The sequence below is a fragment of the Thunnus albacares genome, chromosome 22 (genome assembly GCF_914725855.1).
Source record: "Thunnus albacares chromosome 22, fThuAlb1.1, whole genome shotgun sequence".
Classification (NCBI taxonomy): Eukaryota; Metazoa; Chordata; class Actinopteri; order Scombriformes; family Scombridae; genus Thunnus; species Thunnus albacares.
In genome coordinates, this window is record NC_058127.1 from 6,168,287 (window position 1) to 6,188,761 (window position 20,475).

At 39.0% G+C, this 20,475-nt stretch overlaps 2 long non-coding RNA genes across 2 annotated transcripts in view; one reads left to right on the forward strand and one right to left on the reverse strand.

The window, feature by feature from the left end:
* Window positions 1-892: 892 nt before the first annotated feature.
* LOC122973835 overlaps window positions 893-20,475 on the forward strand; it is a 53,894-nt gene continuing 34,311 nt past the window's right edge. The window contains exons 1-2 of the long non-coding RNA XR_006400146.1: window positions 893-975; window positions 2,282-2,452. This is a non-coding gene — a long non-coding RNA (uncharacterized LOC122973835). The remainder of the gene's footprint in view (window positions 976-2,281; window positions 2,453-20,475) is intronic.
* The window catches only part of LOC122973836, a 28,684-nt gene continuing 12,901 nt past the window's right edge, over window positions 4,693-20,475 (reverse strand). Inside the window, exons 3-4 of the long non-coding RNA XR_006400147.1 lie at window positions 18,993-18,998; window positions 4,693-4,703 (exon numbers count right to left, since the gene is read on the reverse strand). This is a non-coding gene — a long non-coding RNA (uncharacterized LOC122973836). The remainder of the gene's footprint in view (window positions 4,704-18,992; window positions 18,999-20,475) is intronic.

Sequence of the window (20,475 nt, forward strand, 5' to 3'; positions counted from 1 at the left end):
AAATGCAGAGGATCAATTTGCCCATGGGGATCAATAAAAGTACTTCTCATGTATATCTCTGTACATGCATGTACTGTATATGTTTTTATATATGGGAATGTAATGTATGTGTGCATATTTAATGTTGCCCTTTGTTTTTACTATTTGATCTATTTGTTTGTTCTTATGGTTGTATTGTTTTATTGCTCCCTTATTCTCACAATTTCATCTAAATTTTTCAGTTTTCTCTTGCATTATTTGATTTCCTGTTTGAATACCACTTTGTAACTGCTAATTTTGACTAGTGCTATGTAAACAAACTTTAAATTATTTATATTATGACAAAATTTAGCAAGGTTGACATCTTTTGACCTCACAAATCACCCAACCAATAATTACTCTGAGGTTTGATCCCTTATCAGTCTGCTGTTTATATCACTTTAATCTGTAAAGTGATACAATAATCTGTTGTAAATCCATCAAAAATATTCAAAAGTCTGTTTCTAAAGTTGGTATGTGTTAAAAATGTATTTGTAGGGTTCTGAGTGTTATTCCCCAGAAAACTGAGGTTACACTCACACTGTTACATTTCTTAGCGGCTAAAGTGAGCACATTTATTTATTTGGAAGTTCTGATTTGTTATTATCCCCATCAGAATGAACGGAGATTAACTCCAGATCCCTGCATCGCAGCATGTTTTTCATTTTCACCACACAGAAAAACATGCACACTGGTTTTGTTCTTAAAGACGTTATTATTATTATTATTATTTTATTTTTTATTCTTTTTACCACAACCACAGTTGGTCACTCAGTCACTGGAGCAGCTACATTGAGGATTTGAATTTTAATTCTATTTAAACTAACAAATATTTTTCATCACTTCCCTGTCACATGACACATGTCCAGTCATGTGTCTTCAAACCAGGAAGTCAGTCCTCTGCCTCCCCTTCAGAGAAGTTTTGTGCTTCCATCTGCAAACATCTCTGTGTCAGATGTAAGTTTTTATTCTCTCTCTTTTGGAAAAAATGTGTAAACTTTGTGGTTTTGTGACAATATTGACTTGTTACAGTCATTTACCTGACTGTATCAAGCTTCTGCTTCTGTTAAACCAGCTGATTTCTGAATGCAGTTCTGCATTATAATGTGAAGATTAAAGTATTTTATTTGCAGTCACTGTTTTGATGCACAATAGTGACAAAATACAGTCTAACTGCAGGGTTGAACCGGGCTGATTTAATGTTAAATAATCAATTTAGGCCGATTCCAGTCAAATACAGGCTGTAGCAGAAACCTGCTGATGTTGTTGCAGTTTCTATTGATCACGTGAAGGTTGTTAAAATCATACGTTAACTATATTCTCCTTTAATTTATATGTGAGGGTTACATATTTAAGCATTCAGGTCAAAATATTAGGTTAGATTGTCGTTGAAAATCCTCAGATGGGCCTCAGATAACTCTTCAGATACATAACTCAAAAATTCATAAGAAAGAGAGAGACTCAAAAAACACACTGGAAGCTGGTAGAGTTCAGTGTGAACAGGTTTACTGTGCCTATAAAAAGATACAGAGCAAACCGAGACCTTTTTGTCTCAGGACAAAAGAAAAAACCATCATAAAACCTCATATTATATACTTTTCATAACCCCTCCTATTGTGGGGCTTAGTTTCTAGTCTCCACCTCATTTATAATTAAATTCAGCCATCTGGTCGTTATTTCTCAGGTTCATAAATGACCTTGACGCTTTGGTGATAATACAAGTATGACTTATCTTAGAAATGACTGTCTCAGCATCTTCCACCTTTTTCTCACACTAAAAATGGATCTGGCAGCCTTTAATCATTTCACACAGAAAACCAAAATGCTATATCACATATTAGCCGTCTTGCTAACTCCCTGGGAACTGTCTCTTATTGGCATAACGCTATCTTTGCACTTTCACCAGCACATTCGTCACGGGGAGGCAGTTTTCCACCACAAGAATAAGTAAAAGATTGGTCACAAACTCTGACTTGAGAGTTGAACATGTGTCTTTAGAGTTTATAGCAAATATATCCAACCCTCATAGATGTATTTCCTGTTGTATGTTTTGAAAACGACATGATACGTCTCAAGAGTTTTCCTGTTTTGACTATTTCTACTGAATTGCGTTTTGTTTGCTGGGCACATTTTTGATTTTTGCCCAAAACCTGCTTCAAAGGATTTCATTCTAAAAATAAAAAAAAGGTAAAATGTCACAACACATTCCTCAATTTTCCCAAGATACCTTGCTCTAAAATGTTCTCCACACACTGTGCTTTAGATCTCTTGACCTTCGCCGGGGAGTTCAAACAACCAACAAAAAAAAAAAAAAGTTACGAGTGAGCGGGACTGAGCTGGAAGGAGGAAGAGGAGCGTGAGAGTAAAGAACGGGACGTCCAGACTTATCCTGAAGGGACTTTTAAAGGAAACGGCTCGGACATTGTGAAGAACAGTAAGTGTGAAGTCACAGGCACCCTCACACATCTTCAAGGTCGTCTTCGAAGGATGTCACCCACACACACACACACACACACACACACACACACATTTAAAAACGGTCCCTAAATGTCAAGGAGGGGCTCCTGACATCTAACAAACACACTCAAACTGCTCGTCCATTTCCTGCGCGGGACAGGAAGTTAAACAGGTCAAGGAAACAAAAGGTAACCAAAAAAAAAAAACGCCCATGTTTTTCTGAACATATGAGGAGTGAGCAACACCATTACTGTATGTGTGTGTGTGTGTGTGTGTGTGTGTGTGTGTGCAGTGTGGGAGCTGTAACTTTGTCCTGTCTCACAGTTTCCCCCCCCCTCAAAGTCGCCAAAAAAAAAAAAACAATGCCTGTCTTTGTTCAGCCTGGTAATGTTTGACTTCTGTTGTTGTGTTTTGCTGTGTGTGTGTGTGTGTGTGTGTGTGTGTTGCAGTGTGTGGCCTTTATCACACTTTACACACACGCAGGGTGAGATTTTACTGAAACAGTGGGAACGTTATGATTACAAATTAGCATCAATGCTAATAAGATTTCAGGCTGTTAAAAGAGGAACTTTTATTTTGTCTCGTTAAGGAGGATGGGGGGGCTTTTATTTTGCTGGCTCGTTAAAGGCAGCCCTTAACGACCTTTGAGGCTGACAGTAAAAACAATGATGAAGTGAAATGAAGTGTGTGTATGTGTGTGTGTGTGTGTGTGTATGTGTGTTATTGCTTTAATGTGGCAGCTTGCTGGAGATGTTGAGATCCTTTTTTTTGCGATGGAGGACAAAGCTAGAATATAAAAAAGTGTTTTGTTTTGTGCATCAACAACCAGTGGTGGAAAGTAACTAAGTACATTTACTTAAGCACAATTTTGAGGTACTCGTACTTCACTTGAGTCTTTCCATGTGATGCTACTTTATACTTCCACTCCACTACATTTCAGAGGGAAATATTGTACTTTCTACTCCACTACATTTATTTGACAGCTTTAGTTACTTTTCAGATGAAGATTTGACACAATGGATAATATAACAAGCTTTTAAAATACAACACATTGTTAAAGATGAAACCAGTGGTTTTCAACCTTTTTGGCTTTTGACGTCTTACAAAAAGCAGTGTGTAGTCGGGGTCACATTTCACATGTCTATGAGTTGTTAACAGCTGCACCAAATAGTGATTTTTCCCTCTAAACTTCTCACATGGTTTCATTTCAATAAATGTTCAAATGATCCAATATTTCACCAAAAATCAAAGATTCCCCCATTAACCATCTCACGACCCCTCAGATTTATCTGGTGACCCTTTGGAGGGGCCTCGACCCCTAGGTTGGGAACCACTGGACTAAACTAGCTAACTGTATATAAAGTAGTGTAAACTAGCTCCACCTCCAGCAGCTACAACAGTAACATGCTGCTCTAACACTGATGCTTCACTATTAATAATCTAATGATGTCATATATAATAATATATCAGTCAGAGGGACCAAACCACTACTTTTACTGCAATACTTTAACTACATCAAGCTCATAATACTTACAGGATTTTCATGTAGTACTATTTCTTGTAATAGAGTATTTTTAATTGCTATGTTGGTACTTTTACTTGAGTAAAGGATCTGAATATTTCTCCCTCCACTGTCTACAACGAGGTTATGTTGAATATGTGTGTGTCCCTTCTCGTAATGGTGCCTGAATAGCTTTTTGTGTATTTTTTTAAAACGTCTGTATTTGTTTATGTGCATGCAGAGTTTACACTCTTACTTTTTGTTTCTTTCTAAAATGTTTGTGTGTGTGTGTGTGCTTTCTGGTGTGTCTGTGCCCGCCGTATGTGTGTGTTTTTGTTTTAAAGTGTGTACTTCCAGTGCTTTCTGGTGGTCACAGTTACACAATATCCCTCTGTGTTGTTGGAGCAACAATAGATAGTAAAGTTAGTTTCGTACTGTGATGATTGCTCTATAAATCTAAAGTGCACACAGTATTTTTTAGAGCAGCTCATTGTTCATTGTCTCGTATGCGAGCAGCGCTGTTCGGTCGCTGAACTCTTTATCATCGTTACGTCCTTTTAAAATACCTAACAAGCCCACTTGTGCTGTTTGGCAAAGCCGAGTTTGTTTTGGTGACACATCTGAGGGAATGCTAACTTGTCATAAATAGCTCGTAGCTGCAGTCCAGACCACCTTATTCCAGTTCAGCTCGCTTCCAAGACAAGTTCAAGTCAAGTTCAGGTCAAAACTGGGTCCTAGAGGCCAGATCAAGACAGAAATTTCAATAATTTAATCATATTCAAGACCATAAAAGGCATTGGACTACATTCCTCAAAGCTACAACGAAAGAAAAATGATTTTTTTTCATCATATTAATAAACACACTCATAACTCAGATGCTGTATTTCTTTAAAAAATCCATAGATTCACTTTTTTGGCACCTCTTGAGAGTCTGAAATGTGCAGAAACATTGATATATGTGATGTAGAATAATAGGAGTGCATCAGAGTTACAAGTGTTTCCCCTTTTTTCACTGCTGGAATTCAAAAAAACATGTTTTTCTTCTTGTTCCTGGATGTTTGAGCTTCATTGTGCAGACTGATGTATGTGCAGAGTTTCACATCCATCTGCTGTAGGAGGAGAGTTTAAGACGTGTACCTACGAGCCTGATCTGTGACATCACAACTAGTTTGGAGCCAATCGTGGTCCAGTATGCAACATACACACACGTGTGTGATGTGGAAACTTGAAGCCCTCCAGCACTCAAACACTGAGATTTTACAGTGTAAATTTTGTAATTCTTAAGGATTTTAACCAGGTAATTATACTTTCTGGTAAGGCCTATCATGAGTTCTTCTTCAGTCTTCTTTACCAAAATGATTATAAATATTAAACGTGGCGTCCTGAATCCTCTAAGCTCATGGTGAGAATGAACTTTACAGTGAATGTAAAGTGATTGGATGTAATTTTTAAGGATTTTAACCAGGTAATTAATTGGTAATTGTGTAAAAAAAACAAACATATCAGTATTTTATATCTCTTAAAACATGTCTGAAGGGGATCTTTAATTTTAAAAACACCTATCATGTGTTTAGCATGAGTTCTTCTTCAGTCTTCCTCATCAAAATGATGATAAATATTAAACGTGGCGTCCTGAATCCTCTAAGCTCACGGTTTCTTTGGTTGCGCCATAAACAGACACACAAAAGTTGCTCTTTTGTTGCACTTCAGAGTAGCTGCTCAAGACCTGTTTGCTGCCCACAGTGGTTGATAAATGTGTACTATTACAGCACCAGTAACCACCAGTAACCACAGGTGTTGACAAATCAACCATGATTGAACTTTTAAGGATAATAACTTGTAGAACTCATACAAACTTTTCATCAAATTTAATTGAAATTGTTGAAAGGTCGCCTCCAGACTTGTTTTAAGACGTATAATTTGTGTCTTTTATGGTTTATAGTTCAAAAAAAGTTCAATTAGCTCATTAAAAATTCTTATAATTGCATCTCCTCCTTCTCCCTCATCCTAAATACACTAATATGCAAACATTTTTCATTTCAGAAGCTTCCACATCACACTCGTCTAAGTTGTATACTGAACCCACGATTGGCCGCAAACTAGTTGTGAAGTCACAAATCACGCACACGCCTTTTAACTCAGATTTAGGGAGGGCACCGAGAAAAACTTTTCCACTTTCAGCAGATGAATGTGAAAACAAAGTGAACATACATCATTCTGCACGGAGACGAGGGGGAAAAACATCCAAGTGAAGGAACAAGAAGAAAAACATTTTTGAGTGAAGGGGGACTTTATCATATTTTTTTTAGATATCCAGATAAATAACAAATATGCAAAAAAAAAAAAAACTGGGACCAAATATCTCCATGGCTGAGAAATATATCCAAACTCTTCAACTTTGAGTTACCTTTCTGTCTCTTCTACATGTGATCCCTAAACCAAACAAACCCGTTCCTCTAGCATCTCGTGCACGGTATTTCCTCCTTTTTTCACAAGATTTTGTGAGGGCGTTCTGGGTCTCTGCAGACGTTGGGCCACCCTGCCTTCAATATTCCCCTCATTTACCTTTTTTTTTTATACCTCACACATTATTAAACCTTTCCAGACTCTTCAATGTCACAACCTTTATTGATACCACTCGATGCCAGCAGCCCCAGGACCACCGTGTCTGTTTTAGTGAAGGTTTCTCCTATCGTACTGAACCTGTCTGCGTGTATTTTACATGTGAGTTAATACCCAGTGAGCACGATCGTAGTGAGATTGTAGCTTTTGTGCGTCCAGGTTCGGGGGGTCTATAACTCTCTAAGTGGTTTCTGTCTGGGGAGAGTCGGTGCCAACAAGGAGAGACGAGCCTCGGCTTAATATTTTCATCCACTCATGATGTGGTTAGCTTCCCTGCTTTGTGTATATGTGTGTGTGTGTGTGTGTGTGTGTGTGTGTGTATCATCTCCTACCTTATCCTGAAACATTAGAAGTCTGCAGAATGTGGACTTGTGGAAAACACTTTCCAGCCAGAAAGTTTTCTAAATCCATTTACTTCATTTCTTTATTCCTCCTTTTTTTTTTCTTCACTCGCTCCCTTTCTCCTCAACCGACTCCGTTTCCTTCATTTTCATGGCTTTATTTCTTATTAAAGTGGAATAACTCATGCTCTCCTTTTTATTCTTTTTTTTTTTATTTTTTGGTTTTACTTCCCTGCTCTAAGCCCCTCTCGCCATACTCCTCGCTAATTTTATAGGTCTTTCTTTCCTTTCCTTCCGTCCTTCAGCGTTGTATTTCTTTTAATTAAATGTTCAGTTTATATGTAATTCCTAAAGCCGGGGCTTATAGCGGTGTAATAAAAGTTAAATCGGTATAGACTAAATGTTTGGATTCATAGCGGCTCAGGATGATAAACGACCAATCAAACGACCGGGATGCAGGCCAGCTTCATGATGTAACATCCTGTTGCGCTAAATCCTTTTATTTGAATGTAATTTGGACTCTTTTCTTTCATTCTTTCTTTTTGCATTCTTGACTTAATGCTAAACACACACACTGCTTCGTGAAACTCACCTCTGTAAATGCGAGCAGGAAAAAAAAAAAAAAAAAAAAAAAAAAAGGGGGGTCCTTGACGTCAGAGAGGAAACGGCCAAAAACATTATTCCAATATGTTTTTATTGCCGCGATTATTAGATTTCATAAAATAAATCCATTTTAACCGAGTTTACCGCTTGTTTTCTCTGCCTGTTGCAGGATTTAAGCCTGTTTTATGTGTATCTGTGTGATCGCTCACAAACTTTAACCCTTAAACCCCTAATCTTTTTCGCATCTGTGCCTATTTCTTCAGCGTTTTAATGATATTGTGACATGTTTGCATGTTCAAAGGCGTCTGCTATAATAGAGCTACACATTGGTGCTAATTGAGCTCGGCTCAGTTTCCATCGGCGGCCACTTAACAGTAAAACTATTTCCCTTACCTCAGCATGAGCCTAGTCTACTTTAATCTGCTGACCCACTCTGTGTGTGTGTGTGTGTGTGTGTGTGTGTGTGTGTGTGTGATGGGAGGGTATTAGCATGTATTTTCCACATGCAAGTGTGGTTTCCGTCATGCTTTCATTTTTTTAATTGCGCGTCCGAGCGGTGTTTCAACGTCTGTGTTGTCTATGAGTTGTCTTTATCCCATTAAGCTGCACTTATTGCTTTCATGCTTTTACAAGAATAACTTTAAAGTTTTAATCCTTAAGATTTTTAATGATATCGAACCCCATTTTTGATACCATTTATGGTCAGCATTTTTTCAGCATTAGCCGTTCAGTGTTTTAACATTCAATAATTACCCTTCTTTATTGTAGCTTTCATTGTCTGCAGAGGGAGAGAAGGTCAGGTTGGATAGATGGGTTAACAAAATGTCAGACTTTAACACATGAAGCTGCTGTTCATTTCCTACCAATAGTCCAAATTTGGTCTTTTAACCATAACCAATATTTTTTAAATGACTGCAAAGTGACAGTACTGCACATAAACACAGACAGAAGTAGACAAAAGCCAACGAAACAAACAAAAAAAAACTAAATGAAATTAAAAAAAATGAGAAAATGATGATAATGCAAGCCAGTTATCGCTGCTGAGAGCGGTGGTTCGGGGTGTGTGTATGAATGTGTGTGTGTGTGTGTGTGTGCTATTTCTAACTGAAAGATAAAAGACAGACGAGAGAAGGGTGACTAAGCAATTAAATAAAAACTAGATTGAAAACAGGATCATTCTCTAACCTTAACCACGTGCTTATTATTATAACCATGATGACAAAGCTCCTCAAGCCTTAAACGATAAGGCTGGCGATTATCTGTACTTTTCTTTTTGTCAACAAATCTCATACGCGGAGCCAAACCAATAATGAATTGATCTACTTACAAGTATTATGTGTGTGTGTGTGTATCCAAAGCTGTATATCTTACTCCTCTGTACTGTAGACCTCCGTTATTTTCCAAAAAACTATTAAAAACACGTTAGTGAGCCACACCGCTGCACCCGGGTCACATGTTCCTTCATCATGGAGATTATGGTCACGATAGTTTGTTTGGAAACGTCTAAAAAGACTAATAACGGCGATCATGTTTTCAGTCTCCGGAGAGTAGTTCTGTGTACTGTAGACGCAACTGAGCATGTGTGGGAATGTGGTTTGTTTAAAGAGCTTCGCTAGCTTGTTGTGATATCACAACCTCTTGACTTTGTACCAAACAATGGAGGTCTATGGCACAGAGGAATATGATATATCAGGTTTTGGATACACACAGAATACTTGTAAGTGGTTTGGCTCCACACACGAGCTCTTATCCTTTAACGAAGTATTAACTGAAACCCAAACCATCTTTTTTTGTAAACTCAACCAGGTTGTTTTTGGTGCCTTAACTTAACCAGACCTTAGCGTTGTTACAGTACATCATAAAACTGATTTATTTTCCAGCAGTGATTTGTTTTTGCTCCTGCCAATAAGGGCTTTTAGATCATTTTTTCATGTTTTTAAAGGGCGACGTTTTTATTAATTTTGAAGGATTTGTTGGTGTGACTCTGCTATAGTGTGTATAGTACGAAGGTGTGTCGTCGAACGCTTCATGTATGCAGCGCAGCGGTGAGATTACAAGGACCATTGTGGCTCTGAAACCTCCTACTGTGAGTGTTATGACTCTGACACATGTGGCCGACACACACACACACACACACACACAGGATGTTTCACATACTTTATTAATTTAAGGTTTTATGGTAAATGTAGACTGTAATCATGCAGCTTGTGGTACAGTGCAATTGTGTGTGTGTGTGTGTGTGTGTGTGTGTGTGTCGGTCAATGTTGTTACTGTTTGTACTCTTGACTAAGGTGACCACACACACACATACACACACACTGCTCTCCTGCTGTTTTAGGAGCCATGGTTTTGATCGAGCAGACCGAGGCCTCTCACTGGTTGTTGGCAGATGTCCAGCAGCCAATCACAAGCCTCCGCCAATTAGAGAGCCAGAGCCGAAGGTATAGGGAGCAGCAGAACATGACTTTTACAGGCCGGTCTGCGGGCGTACTGTATGTTTTTACCATCATACATGTTATTAAGCGTGTGTGTGTGTGTGTGTGTGTGTGTGTGTACGCGGAGGTTGTTTGTCGTCATGTAACTGAAATTTTTATGCGAGCCCGTGCACGTACGTACATTTGCGTGTGTGTGTAACCGCACATTTACCCATTAAGATAACAGCACTGTAGCTCTGCCAAGTACGACTTTAAGACTATTAGTCAGTACAGTTCTTCTTTGTGTGTGTGTGTGTGTGTGTGTGTGTGTGTGTGTGTTGTACTCATGGCCTTTATCACGGTTCCGCCATCTGATTTAGTGCTACCCCCCTGGAGGTGTGTGTTTTTAAAGCAGCCCTACTGTAGGAGTACAGAGATTAGCTGACTAATAAGGGGATTCTGGTTCGTGTGTGTGTATATGTGTGTGTGTGTGTGTGTTTGTGTGTGGGCTGTCTAGACTTCAAACCTCAGCATATTAGGAGTAATCAGCTCTAAATTCCCATCTTTAGCTCCCACTTGTATGAAATCATGTTTCATCCTCTTTGTTGTTATTTAGTGGCAGTACACGATTACATTTGGCATCTTTGTGCTACAATAAACACAATAATCCATCATCGTCTGTGGGAAGCCAGTGAGGGATTATATCCTTGTTGTTCAAGTGACATTTTGGACCAACTACAGGTGATGAGTTGAGCAAATCTTCATAAAGTTAGAGTGACAGGTCCGTACACATCATGGCAATCAAGACCAGTTGCCTTTTTATCATAATTTGATTTGTTTACTGTGAACTTTAAGGTACTTTCAGATAGTGAGCGATGGCAGCTGTGCAGGTCTCAGACAGCAGAGATCAGTGTTCACATCCTGAGTCCCACATCTGGTTTTTTACACAACAACAAAAAGCACTTTTGGTTGAAGGTTAAAGAAAGATCGTGCTTTCGTTAATGTTAGTCGAGTAAACATGTTTGTGTGTGTCTCGCGCTTTGAGCCACATCTGACTCTCTCGCTGTTTATCCATCTCACCAGAACAGCAAGTGCCCAAACAAAACCGAGAAAAAGGTTTAATCATTCTTTTAGTTGCTACAACCGGATAATGTAGGAAAACAGATGAAACACATCGACAGTGAACTAATGATTTGCTAATTTGTTCCATATCAACATATTGTGGCTTGGCAGATACGTTAATTAACGTTTCCCCTGTTATGTTCCCTGTAACGATGCTGCCATTATGTTTTGTGATGTATTTGCTGTTTCAGATTTGTAGTTTATAGAATGAGCTGCAGCCGCTGCTCCTCTTGATGGAGATTAAACTCTTTTCAACTTGTCACTGCAGCTCGCTGTGACACCACGGCAACCACAGAAACCACACTGAAGAAAACAATACAGAGGCTGATTGTACTGGTATCCGAGTTCCCTACTATATCAATTGTGTCACCATTTCCTTTTATTTTTAAGGTTCAAGCTGCTCTTTTTGGATATGTGATGACATTAGAGTTGGTGTATAGCAGCAGCTTGTGAATATGGTTCATGTTACTGATAGATTTGGATGTAGATTGTAGTTGCTGCTGTTGCCAGGCAGCAGACGAAGTGGTTACTGCTTGTTGTCCGTCAGTGGACCGTCTGCTGTTTTCTGACTCTTGCATATTCTTTAAAGTTGTGACCACCCATTACATTTGGTCCAAATGGCAATTTAAGGATGATAAATAAATGATAAATGATCCCTTTTTCAATGTTAAAGACCCCTTCAGACATAAAAATACTCTATTTGGAACAATAATGTGTGTCTGATGCGGTTTTCACCAAAAAAACAGTGTAATTACCAAATTAAAATCCTTAAAATGACATCTCCTCTTTCTATTAGGGATGCACGAAATTATCTGCACGTCATCGGTATCAATCGATAAAGCTGTAAAATGAAATATTGGCATCGGCAAATTCTGCCAATATGTCGCCATCTCCTCCGCCGCCTGACTGTGCTTCCCTTGATGGACTGCGTCACCCTGACAGTCCCGGTGCTTCCTCCGCAGGCTCCACTTCATTCAAGCTGCCCATCAGACCCGCTGCTTCTTCCCACTTTAACCTGAATAACAAACCAGGACTCAGTGCTCCACATAGAGAACCAGGGCTAACGTTAGCTGGGAGGCTAGCTGGCTGTGCTTCCCTCCGGTCATGCTGCGGCTAACGCTCCGCTAGCCTCCCAGCTAACGTTAGCCCCAGCTCTCCATGTGGATCCAACTGGACTGGCATCCCTACTTTCTATTTATCAATCTAAAAATTCAGAATCTAATATAAAAATACTCTATTTGGAACAATAATGTGTGTCTGATGTGGTTTTCACCAAAAAAACCCAGTGTAATTACCAAGTAAAAATCCTTAAAATCTCCTCTTTCTATCTATCAATCTAAAAATTCAGAATCTATGAATATGTAAATATATTTTTCACTTCAAAAGTTGAACTGTTGGACACAAGATGTCTCTGACTTCACTGTGAAGTTCATTCTCAGTGTTTGCAGGCTTCAAAGTTTCCACATCAGACTTGTGTAAATTGAATATTGGACCAGGACTGACTCCCAAACTCGTTGTAATGTCACAAATCCTACTCGTAAGCCCACCTCTTAAAATTGGATTTTCAATGAGCGCAGAGAAACTTTCCTTCCTTCAGCAGATGAATGTGAAAACAAATCATTCTGCACAGAGAAAAACATCCAACTGTAGGAAAAAAAGAAGAAAAACACATTTTTTTTGAGAGAACATACAAATAAAAAAAATCTTAAGAACATTTAAAATAAAATTAAAACAGAAAATACTCACTGACCTACTACACACATACCGATACACGCTCCCATTGACTGCTAAAGACCATTTGTATAAAAAAGGGAGGAAAGAATAAATAAATGTTTGCAGTAGCTGGAAAGATATCAAGTCCTTATTGGAGGGGCTGCACACATAGACACATACACACATGCACACGCACAGCAAGTCTTGCAGTACCAACACAAATAACAGCGCCAAAAAAAATCCTCTTGGTAAAAATGTAGAGCAGACTGCCAAGGCCACGGTCCTCCCTTTTTATCACAATAAATCCACCCAAAAAGTTGGACTGGTGTGTCTGCATGTGTGTTCGTGGGCGGCTGTCTAAGCGCTGCCTTTGTTTTCCATCCCACTTATAAAGGTCAAAGCCCTCGGGAGTCATTATATCACCCCTGATATTAATGTCTATGAGCCGAGAATATTACACTGTGTGTGTGTGTGTGTGTGTGTGTGTGTGTGTGTGTCCGAGCCATGTGTTTTTACTAATATAATTTGTCTGAAAAGTGCAGTTCATTATTTTTGTGAATGCTCGTGTGTGTGTGTTTTTTTTTTGTATTTTTCCAACTTCGTTTTGTTTTGTGATCGCACAAACTGAACACTGTTTCTCTGCACCAGTAAATGTGTGTGTATTTAACAGGATATGGCTCATGACTGTGTCTGTGTGGCTGGCACTTGTTTCTGGAAATTGAGTTGATATTCAAAGTACTTTTAGTATTTTTTTTAAAAAATAATCGATGTGAATGTGTCTGAATCAAAACCACAAGTTAGAGAAGGATTGTTTTCATGTCATGACTTCACACGTTTGATTCTGGATGTTTGCCTTTTGTCTTCTTTGATTTCTTCTTTGTTTGTTGTTGGTAAAAATGAAGCTTCCATGCCAGTTTAAATCAGGATACGATAAATTGGGATTGTCAGAAATTAAAATGAAACAAATGCAGATCAAAAGATGAATACAGACAGAAAGAAGTACCTGTGTATACATTTATCTCATTGCTAACAGCTTTCAGGTTTATTTAAAGAGGACATATTATGTACATTTCTACTGGGGCTCTGCTGGAATATCTTTTGCATGATTTACAGTTCAAAAAACTTCTTATTTAACTTATACTGGCTGTTTATGCAGCCCCTCAGTTCAGCCTCTGTCTGAAACCGGCCGTTTTAGCTCCTGTCTCTTTAAGGCTGAGCCCACTCTGCTCCGATTGATTAGTTTCCAGAAGTTGCCCCTCGGCAGACATCCACCAGCTTCGGCTGCTACATAAACAGACAATAGTAGTAGGATTTCACTTCTTCTACTTCTCAAATGCATACGTACATGTTTGAGCCTGAATCTGATACAAAATATACAAATGGACAACCTTAAAGACAAAGGACTGCCATTTGTGAGTATGTGCGAACATCAGATTGAAGGAGGAATTAGTGGTAACTTTGCAAATGAAGCATTCAGAGCACATTGAAGCCCTGGCTTTTGACTTGAGGGTGCCATTTTTACAAACGTTCACCTCAAGTTTTGGACCTTTGACATGTTTAACACAAACATCTGACATCATAACAGTAAAAAGACTGTAGTCAACCAAAGAAAGTTTTGGTTGATTGAAATTATACCTACTCTTCAACCAATCAATTGGTCAATGAGGAAGAAAAAAGCGATGTTCACGTAATATAGTAAACAAGTCAAGTTAGCCCTCCAAGCTAATACCTACTAACTATGCTAATGTTGTAGCGTAGTTAGCACGCTACGTTGTAATCAGGTGATATCATGGTGATATCTAGTGTCAGCAACATTTTTTGCAGACACTAAATATCAAACAAAAGCCAGAGACTGTATCATATTAAGTTACTGTGAGCTGTAAATGTTCCACTTCCAAGCAGAAGGCAGAAGATAACGTTATCTCAGAGCCTGACAAGCCCGGGGAAGGCCTCTCTTCCTCCAGGCAGCTCTCCAGCTCCTGCCTCTGTCTCAGATTCACCCTGGTCAGCGCTGTCTCTTCTGCCTGCCGCTGGTTGTGCAGCACTATCTTCTTCTACCTTTTCCCGTTTTATGGCAGGTGGCAACCAGCGTTAAGGTGCATTTCAGCCACCTACCATGTTGGAGTGTTTACCAGAGTTATCTAACCGCAGAAACAAACACAGCACTGTCTTTTCATTAAACTTTCAGGAGTTGGAAGCCCCGGACGCAGCTCCCAGGGTCTAAGTGTCCGACCAATGAGAATCTGGTCAGACAAGAGCATATCAACCAACCAATCAACCAGTTTTGACCAGTACACTTGACATCTACCGGGGTAAAGGACACTGTGTGAGACGCAGAAGTTCATGTTCATGTTCAGCACGATCAACCCTCCTGAATGAGCTCTCAGTTACAAGACGATGTCTCTATAGCAGCCAGGGGAAACTACTCCTTCAGGCGATGTAAACGTAGGAGCGGGGTTTTCATTATATTTTAAGAGTCGCCCCTGTTATGTTTTTACAGCCCAGTTTGCTACAATATAGTCTTTCTCCACAGTGAGTGAATGGGAGCCATATGGAAAACACAGTACTGTACCTGAGCTGCTATTTCAGTCACACAGACAGGGTATTGTACTGTAAGGATGGAGAGACAGAAAGAAAGAAAGAGGAGGTAAAAAGAAAAGGATGAAGGTGGATGTAGAGGAGGAAAGTAGTGAGATGGAGGAGGAAAAAAAAGAGGAAGATGACACTTCTGATGTGTGAACCCAGAGCGGTAATACACGCTAAAATCCACTTAGTAGAGCGACATTACAACATTGAGGTTTGGCTAAGATACAAAAACAGAGAATGATGAGTAAGGAAAGAAGGAGGGAAGATGACGGTGAAGATTAAATAAAGGAACATGAAGAAAAAAGAAAAGAATAAGGTGCAGAAAGAGGGAATGAAGTAAAGCGAGGGAGGATGAGTGGACAAAACCAATGATGTCAAGGAAATAACAATATAGAGGATGAAATGAAGAAAGAAAAGGGAAGTTGAGAAGGGAAAGGAGGAAATTGAGATGCAGAGGAGCAATGAAAGGTGTGCAAGAGAAGAAAAGATGTTTAAAAACAATATAAAACCTCTTGGAGTCTATTTGGTTACAATTATGAAATGAACACATAACTTTATTGATTATATATTGATTAAAAAAACAGCTTCAGACACTCTTAAGCTTCTAACAGGAAGACACTTCAACCAGTTACTTCGTTTAGTTTTACTGGTTTTCCAAGAAGGTTGTGATTCAGTATTTAATGGGGATTGGTATCATTCATCATTTTATCAATAGCAATATTGATACTGATACTGCTTATGGATACCGACACTTATCGATACTCTTATTGATACTTCTCTCCAGAGTTTGGTGCAAAAAATAAAGACATGACATGAAAAGATGTGAAAAGATACAACAGTTATTTATTCACATCATCATAACAGTTAAATTAGAAGTTCTGTCCTGAGTGAATAACTACTTATTTTTATAATGATCAGGGTTGTTGTCGTCCAAAGAAAATGTTGGTTGACTGAAATTCTACCTACCCTTCGATCAATCAATTGGTTGATTGGGAAGAAAGCTAATGTGTGCTAACTACGCTATGTCGTTAGCAGGTAATATCTAGTGTCAGCAACATTTTTTGCCAACACTTGATATCAAACAAAAGCCAGAGACTAAATCGTATTAAAATGATTGGCATTTTACTTGATAAATTACTTAAAAGATAAAAAATTTATCAAAATAGTGGTCAATTAATTTACTATTGACAATCTAATCACTTAATGGACTAATTACCTGTGAACAGTGCTATTAGGGTTTAAGCTTTTATTGTCATTCCAACATATTTGTACATTTAAAGGAACTAAATTCACATTAGTCGGCCACGGTACAATAATATATTGAAAAAAATCCAACGCACATTAAAATCATACAAAATATGGGAATAAAATACTGGAAATACCAAATGTAACAAAATAATAAATAGTAGTATTTAATAAAATTAAAGTATACAAATAAAAAAGTACTTAAGTATTAAAAGTACCAAGTAATAGCAGCAGCATTAAAGTGAAATACAGGGTTCTTAATGCATGTAGAAGGATTTTAACATGGCCTCCATAAGTTGTGAAACAAACACAAACACCTGAAAGACAGATTTCATTTCTTGGCCACAAAAGAATCTGTCGACCCTCACAGGAGTCAGACAAGTCATGTGACACCTTTGCCAATGATTGAAATCATTAATTAAACCTTTAATTTATACAGAATGATCCAATGAGAGCAGTTCTTTATTTGTTTGGGTGCCGTGTGTACAAAACAATAAAAGCAAAGGCAAAAATAAGACACTTAGACAAAACTGCAAATAACTGGAGGCCCAGCAGTGAAGCATCGGGTTAATATTTTAGTCATAACTTGAACTGAACAAGGAAAATAGGAAAAAACTACATCACCAGTTGGGAATTGAACCTGCACTTTCGAAGCTAAAGGAAAAACGTCCACCTGCTCGACCTGCACTGCTGCTGCTGCCTGTTACCTGTCATGTCTCCTCTCACAGATGTGACACATGCTTTTCTCTCACCGTCGGCACATGTGACCCGAAGTCTTAATGACCGCGGGATCAAAGCTTCAACACACGGGGGGGGGGGGGGGGGGGGGGGAGGACTGTGGCTGCAGCAGCCAGTCCACATCCACGCCTGCAGATTCAAGGCGAGGGAGGCCAAGGATTTGGTGAAGTTGTGGCGCAGCTGTGCGACACATGGAGTCCAGACCATGAATAAATTAAAACACACACACACACACACACACACATACACCACGGAGAAACGAGAGAAGCAAGAAACTGGAGGAAATGGGGGGAAAAGGGAGGAGAAGAAAGAAGGTGAAAGAGTCCTGGGGTGGAACTCTGCGGCGCCATTTATTCAGAGGAAAGACGTAAGAACGGCGAAGAACTCTGACTCTGCATCGATTAGGGGGATTACTAAACGGAGGCTGACGCACGGTTGGACAGGAGAACGCACACAAACTTTCTAAAATACCCCCATAAAGCTCCCACATTGCTTTCCAGAAAACAGGAAGACAAAAAAAATGGGAACACACGCATGCACACTGTACGCAATGACGCACACAGTGACACACATAGATCGCATATACACATAATCACATGCAGTGACGCATGCCTGCATAAATATTTCCTAATGCAAATGCACACACACACACACACACACTTGATTGGCACTCACTGAAACATGCTGGCAGTTTGGATACACACACACACACACACACACACACACATGCACTTTGTAAGCTCATGTATTTATGCCGGTGATCCGGTAATGTTAGCAGACCTGCGGCGTCCACTTGTCGGTCTTTATCCGTCAATCAGATTAGGGAAAGTTGAGAAAAGAGTGACGGCTCTTGAGCGAAGCAAAGGATTTCTGTTTCAAACATGAAATCCTTCGCTTCAAGTGTGGACTGTCTGATTGATTTATGTTGACAAAACCGTTATGGAGGGTGTACTGTATGTTGACGTCGCTTTTTCATGTGGAAAAATGCCGCCTCATCACAACAGATGGGCAAAATAAATCCATGGTGGATGCTTTGGATGCGTACAGTAGGGCAGTGAATGTTAAAGTGGACAGTCAGCGGTTTGTATAAGTTGAAATGTGAACGAAAATGTGTTCCCGTCATATATAATGATTAACGGTCATACAGGAAGAGTTTGAAGGTGACCAAGATGGAGTCCAAGCAAAAAAAAAAACAAGAACAACAAAGGTTTAGTTTCCTCAAAAATGTAAAACTATACCTGACGGAAAATGTGAAAAGTATTCCAGATTTAATTAATCAATTATAGCGTCTGTTCTCTTTAATTAAGTTTAATGTTTTTGCAACACAGTCACTGACAAATAAATGTACTAAAAAATAAATAAAGATAAATTTAAGTTTCTGCACCAGGATCCTCATTATCTCCCAGATTTCCAGTGATCCATTTGGTTCTTTCTGCTATATTCTTCAGCTGTTTGCAACCAAATTCTTTAGATTTATTAGCTCGTTACAATTTAAGTTGTTTTTCTAATGTAAATGCATTAATTGATGACGGATGGAGTTGCACTGTCCAGGCTTGAAAAAGTGTACCAAAGCATATTTATTTATTTTAAGAAATTCCATCCATTCCTTTCAACATTTTCCTCTAGATCAACTTTGTCCTTCAAAGCTAATTTAGCTCCACATCTGAACTGTTGATAGAGTTCGTACAGAGTTCACTGAGCCTCATCATCTTCTAAGCAGCAAGAAAGGAACATCTAGTCCACTTACTGAGAGTTTTATTCCTTATCTACTAATACAAATCATCAATATACAACATCAGTGAGTGAGGCTACAGTATGTGGCTGCTGTCAAACAGAGACTCTGGATAGCGCTGACCAAGCTAACCTCATTAGCTTTATAGGCTAGCAAGAGATGAGTTGGCACAAATGAGAGGAACGTTCAGACAGATTGAAACAAACAGAGGCTCTGATGGTTCGTTCCTGCTTATTTATGAGTTTCACAGTGCAGATTTATGAGAAGATGTTTTGATATTAAATCTACGCTTGAATATGTTTTATTATCATCATCATCATCTCAGGGTCACAGTCACAGAGTTTGATGTCTGGAGCTTTTTTTTTTTTTTTTAAAGACGAAAACTTTACAAGCGAACGAGGCACAAACTGTCCAGATTTTAAATGCGAGTGAGACTCTCACTAGTCTCGCTTCACTCTTACTAACCATCTGCCAGATGTGTGTGTGTGTGTGTGTGTTTGGAGGTCAGGAGAGCATGATGGAGGGAAGAGGCGGAGGAGAGAAATGTGGGATATAGAGGTATAATTTCACACCTGTCATGGTTCACGGCCTCGGAGAAGACGACAGGCTAGGGAGACGAGGGAGAGGTGAGAAGTCCGAACAACTCTTTTTCTTCCTCTTCCTCTCTGCTTTTGTTTAAAGAACACATGCAGTCAATCCTGCGAGACGTTTAGAGTGTGTAGAGATAGAAAGGTTCTAGCAAGGTTCACTGAGAGAAAAGCCCTAAAAAAAATCTTTATTTATAAATTAAATATATCTTACATCAGGTATGTAAGGGTTTAACCTGAACTAGATAAGCATGTGCAGAAGATCAGTGATGGTATGAATGAATGGACTCCTAACTAATACACTAATTGACATTTTTACATCAATAATGGATTAAATAACATATAATACAGGAAGTGTTGTACCCACAAAGCAACTGTGAACGCTTCAGTTCTCCTTCTTCAGTTTTTTTAGCATCTTTCAGCTCATTGTTTTGGTTTTATAGCCTCAAAACTTTACTGTTTTGGTTCACTCTCACTGCTCTCATCAACCCAGTTTCTAGACACAGCAGACAGCTGTTTTCACCTGTGTTATTATCAGATATTTTAGGATACTGAGACGTAACCAGTTACATGATGTGTGAGTCAATAACTGGACATGTTCTTGAAGCAGCGTCTGGAGCACAGCAGGAATTTTGGTAAACTCCTGAGCCACTGTGGAAATGATATTACAAGCAACAGTATGCTGTGCATTAAGTCAGCGTTATTGCTCTGCTGGTAAGATGATGGTTTCCCATTCGGACCAGCACACTGTTTGACCTCATTTTGGGACTTTCTCTGGATGAGACAGAGTTTAGGA